The following is a 5,800-nucleotide window of genomic DNA, read 5'->3' as shown; positions in this document are numbered from 1 at the left end:
GAGTTGATTATGAGATTCTTGTACTCTTCGCAGGATGGCATGGTAGATGCGGTGTTGTGTGGGATTGAGATTTGCATATGCAAGGTCACAAGTTAGTTTGGAAGGGAATGGCATAGATTCGTAGGCAGCATGGACGATTTCAGATGACTAGGTAACTGATATTACTAATCGCTATGGCTTGATGAGAGTATACATTTCAGAAAGGGCAATGTGTTTTGATTTATGGATACTTCACGGGTACTACGGCACTCTCCTGGTTGATCGACTGCTGATACTCAAATTTTGCTAGGTGGCACAGAAGAATTTTAGAAGTATTCCTCGTGGGATGATCGTATATGAGATGTGTTAGACATTCGGGTGGTGGAGATGGAATCAGATATGGTGATTCGTGTGTTTTATGGATTTGGAGGCTAGGAGTTCTCAGGAGCAGATTGTTTCATGGTTGTGGACTGTGAAGTCATAGCCGAAGCTAGCTAGACAATACTATGTGTTATGATTCAGTCACTGTGGGCTTTTGGAGGGTTATTTATCCATGTGTGGGTGCCCAGAGTTGATTTGGGAGTCCATTGGTAGGCCCAATTAGGATGTGTATTCTACACCGAGCCGGATTGGTTGGCCCCATACTGCTATTGTTGAGGGATGTGCCATTTGGTTGTTGAGCTTATTCGTGTTCTAAAATGATCTGTGAGTTACTCTTCTATGCTACGAGGAGTTGTGATTCGTTGGTTATATGCACATATGGTGCGGTTCTATTGGGGGCCTTATAGCGGAATTTGAGCGAGATGAGTATTTGGGTATTGCATGATTGATTGCATATTGGTTATGTCCTTTCGAGTTTTGGGTAGCATTGTGTCATTGGCTTCTCCGTGGTTATGGTAATGCACTTTGGGTACTTGATGTCGAATTGTGCGTGGTTATTGATTTTGAGCATGTTGGCTGAGGTATTTCATATGGATTAGTGTTTGGATGGGGTCGCGCATGGCGGCAGAGTTATGTTGAGATATTATCCTTTGTGTTAGATTCGTGTGTTATGGTTCTACGGTGTGATGGGTTCTTAGCATTGCGTTGGGGTGGCACCCGTCGATCTTGCGGGACGGTTCTCTTATTTGAGTCATTTTTGTGATTAAGTACATTTGGAATGTTGCTTATTGGTGCACAGATTGCACGGGTTATGGCTTTAGATAGTATTGGTGTGGCATGTCAGTAGAGTAGCTGGTATTTGATAAGGTGAAGTCGTCGGATCTAAGATGGGTGCTCTCAGGTTTGATTGTGGTATATTTGGAAGGATAATATCGAAAGTCGGCTTAGAAATTTGCTATGATTCTTCTCGAAGGAGAGGGAGCTCCACGACTGGTTGATCTGATGAATGGTTATGAGTTTCTGCGTGTTCCTTTCATCATCGGTAGTGTACGAATGTTTCGGAATGATGTCTTGTTTGATATGAGGTTTATTACCGGCATTGGGTTGTTTTGAGCAGCTATTGTAATTAGAAATCATTGCTTCAAGTATCTGTGTTATGGGATATATCATGCGATTGTATCTTAGGTTATGGTTGCGTCTTGGTACAACTTGTTCAAACTTATACAGGGTGTAGGTTGCGAGATTCAGATCTTATAAGAAATTCCTTATGTTAGAAGTTAGATTCTAAGGCTTGTGGGCTAGGTTGAATTGAGAAATATCTGCTATGTTGTGTTATCAGACCTATATGGGATAGGGTGACGTGGGATCACCCCGGGTATGTGCATGGCAAGGTTATACAACGGTTTGATGACTTTGAGAACAACTCTGGACACGTTCGAGGACGAACGTATGTTTAAGTGGGGGAGAATGTAACGACCCAACCGGTTGTTTTGAGCATTTACACTCCGCTCGGTAGTTTACGGGCGTGAGTCGTTTCGTATGATGTATTATGACTTATGTGAATCGTCGGTTTTAATTTTCAGGTTATTCGGAATCGAATTGGAAGAATGAATTTCATTGTTGAAGCTTTAAAGTGGGAGAGTTGACCAAGTTTGACTTTTGTGAATTTGATCCTGGAACGGAGTTTTGATGGTTCCGGTAGGTCTGTTGGGTGATTTTGGACTTAGGAGTGCGTCCAGATTGTGATTTGGAGGTCCGTGGTTGAATTTGGCTCGAAATGGCGAAAGTTGAAATTTTGGAAAGTTTGACTGGGAGTGGACTTTTTGATATCGGGGTCGGATTCCGATTCCGAAAGTTGGAGCAGATCCGTAATGTCAAATGTGACTTGTGTACATAATTTGAGATCAATCGGACGTGATTTGATAGGTTTCGGCATCGGTTGTGGAAGTTTGAAGTTTCAAAGTTCATTGAATTCGAATTGAGGTGTGATTCGTCGTTCCGATATTGTTATGTATGTTTTGAGGCCTCGAGTAGGTCCGTTTTATGTTATGGGACTTGTTGGTATGTTTGGACGTAGTCCTGAGAGGCCCGGGTGAGTTTCGGACTACTTTTTTCCTTCATTCTTCACTGCTGGTTTTGCTGATGTCTGGTGCACCCAGTGTTCTTCGCGATCGCGGACTGAGGGATGCGATCGCTCCAACATTAAAACTCAATATATATATAATTTACTAAGGCCATCAGTACGCCCGAAGTCGGTCAGTTTTAGCCAAGATCCAAATTATAGGTACTATTTAATATTTAATTATTTTTGTACGTATACACACACACGCATATATATATATATATATATATATATATATATATATATATATATATATATACACACACACTCCAATCGTGTGATTTGACCGAGTATATGTTGTTGTTGCTACAACTTAAGTTTTAATATAGCACTACATCTTATAACACTATACATTTTATTTTTAAATGTGTTATAGCCGATACTTAGACTCGATCGCTCCAACATTAATTATAGGTACTATATAATATATAATTAATTGTGTATATATATATATATACATACACACACACACACACACACACACATATATACATATACACACACCCACACAGTGCAAGGAGCCACCCTTCTTAAATACTCGAGCCTTCTTTATTATCTATTTACTACGACACTAATTGTATCATAGCATGTTGGATATAACAACTATTTCGATTAAACTCGATCAATTATATTTATAATATTTATCATATGTGTGCTTTCATATAAATTACACTTAATATCCGTATACGTGTAGTAGATTATTATAAAAGTAAATTTTATTAAAGAAAATTTATGCAAGTAAGTATCTTTATTTCTCAAACTTTAAAGTGAAACACACGGAAAAATAAATAGCGTAGTAGCTTAGCTGGACTTAATCACTTTAAAGTATCTTTATTTCTCAAACTAGTATAGAAGAAGAAAGTTAAAAACAGAATGTAATGAAATGAAATTTAGATAAACTAAGAGGAACTAAAAGGAAAATTGCTAGCTGTAACAATTGAACCATCTGTTCTCCAAAATTTTGGTAATTATGCTGCAGCATACTATCAAAAACATCAATAATAGGCTTTTCTTGAAACATTAATTGTCTCTCCAGATTTCAACATATCCTCTTCCCAGCATCTTTATACAAAACATTTCCCTTTGCCACTCTTATTATATAAAAGCTTATCTAATCATCCTATACTATATTTTGTTGCTTTTGATATTTAGGGTAAATAAATATCCACACGATATTCAAAGAGATGCAGTAGAATGATATGCCCAGAAATCACGATGCTGTTAACACAATAAACTTGACAATTGGCAATTAGACTATATAATTAGAGGAAACTAAGGGTGTTCTTAATAAAACTAGAGGTATCTTGCATCTATAGGTGATATGTAAAATTAGAGGATACCATAACTCCAACAGATTTCAATATGGCTATTGACGAGCTATACATAACCAACCACACGATTCAGGTATACAGAAAAAATGACATCTTTATGCATTGGATGCAGAAAATTTACCAAGATTGCAGCAAAACCAACCCATTATAAATAATCAGATAAGGTTCATAAAAGAGTTTTTTCAACATGCTGAATCCATCACAACCACTGCTTTTAATAAATTTACCAACTTCTAACCACACCAATCAAAGTAAGAGAGTTTAGGTAATATAAAGTCATTAGCCTTATCAAATATTGTTCTAGAAGATGATATCAATACAACCAATTAACTAAGTCCACATTTGATCTAGAAAAAAGAGATGCATGTTGAAGAGCAAAAATCATGATTTGTAGCACATACTAGTTAGAAGTATGAAAAGTTTTCAGAGGCAAGAGATCCCACCATTTGACATTCTAATCTCCATCCAATCAAGAAATCAATTTAAAAGATAGTGACTTGAGAAACATGATTTTAACTTACCAAATTCTCAGCACCAGGAAGGTTTCCTTTTTTGGCAAGATTGACAACAAGCTCAAGATTATTCAACTGCAACAAAATTTATACAAAATTTTATGTCTTTCATGGTCATAGATTACCAAATTTTACAGTACTGGAAATGCATCTACATAAATATATTACACCAGAAAGATACGAAAGCATACGTACTTGGCCACTGACAAAAGGAACAATTGTTGCTTCATTTACTGTGGCTAAGTAGAAGGAATTCATTAGACTTGAAATTCAAGACTATCATCAATCACAAAATCATGACAATAAAAGTCCAATTTTTGGGGCATTTTTTCTTAAATTTCCTTTCATATTATTTGATTTTTGGGCCATTTTTCTTAAAAATCCATTCAAGACTATCATCTATGATTTGAGCGTTTACCTATTACAGATTCTTGAATAGCTATTTCATATCATCTATGATTTGGTTTATGATTTTTTCTTTCTATTGCTTGGATTCTTCAAAAAGCATACAAACATCGAATGTACAGCTGCATTTCAGAAACATGTTTGATTTTGAAAGTGGAAGTCACATTACCTCTATACAACTCCATCAGCAACTACGGAAATTGGAAAATGAGACCTAGAAATTAAAGAAATTGAGAAAGAAAAGAAAGAGGGCAACTTGATTCAGTTCACATTAATTTTTTTAAACCTAGGATTTGAAACAGTATAAAATTCCTAAGTTTCAAAGTACTTTGGGGGAAATCATAAACGAAAAAGGAGAGGGTGAGTGAGAAAGAGAGAAAGGAGGAGGGAGGGAGGGGTCGAATTACCTGGGAATGGAGTGAAGTGAGAGAGAGAGTTAGGGAGGGAGGCGTCTGTGGAGTGGAAGATACAGGGGAGAAAAATACGATGTGAATAGAATGAGGGAAAACTTAAGTTACGTGAATAATAATAATACTTTCCCACGACTACCTCTCTATGGGAAATATTTTTCATAATTATAAGAAAAAATTTAAAATTTAAAAAATATCTGTTCACACTGAGTCTATGGGAATATGTAAAAATATTTTTATTTATTGTTTAAGTTCCCACTGTCTTCACTGGAAATTTTTTTTATTTTTTATATAATTATTTTTTTAATGACTTTTCCCACAGAATTAAAGGGAACTAAATTATGCGCATTTTTACGCCAAACTGTTCCCACGGATAGTCAATGGCAAATGTTATTATTTTTCTAGGAATTGTTTTTTAATTTTCCCATTGTATTTCGATGGGAATTTCCCTGTGATGACCCAAAATGTCATCTTTAAATTTAATAAGTAATTCTGTGTGAAATGTCATCTTTAAATTTAATAATTAATTATGTATTCTATGACCTCAAAAAGTACTATTTATCATTCCTCGACTTGAGTGCGTAGTCCGTAAAATTTTTTAGAAAGTTTTTATGTGAAAAATGGATTAAAATATGAATTTGAGCTTTAAAACTATACTAA

General features: G+C 35.8%; 1 long non-coding RNA gene across 2 annotated transcripts; it reads right to left on the bottom strand.

Moving 5' to 3' along the window:
• Nucleotides 1-3,431: 3,431 nt before the first annotated feature.
• On the bottom strand, nucleotides 3,432-5,215 carry LOC107786061 (uncharacterized). 2 transcript variants are annotated; one of them, XR_001648049.1, is made up of 4 exons: nucleotides 5,138-5,215; nucleotides 4,900-4,944; nucleotides 4,521-4,564; nucleotides 3,432-4,400 (listed from the first exon to the last, which is right to left on the bottom strand). It is a non-coding gene; the product is annotated as an uncharacterized LOC107786061 (long non-coding RNA). The 2 variants fall into 2 exon arrangements; XR_001648048.1 differs by having other exon boundaries at nucleotides 4,521-4,558.
• Between the last annotated feature and the right edge of the window lie 585 nt (nucleotides 5,216-5,800).

Source organism: Nicotiana tabacum, chromosome 13 (assembly GCF_000715075.1).
Source record: "Nicotiana tabacum cultivar K326 chromosome 13, ASM71507v2, whole genome shotgun sequence".
NCBI lineage: Eukaryota > Viridiplantae > Streptophyta > Magnoliopsida > Solanales > Solanaceae > Nicotiana > Nicotiana tabacum.
This window is presented reverse-complemented; position numbering and strand designations above follow the sequence as displayed.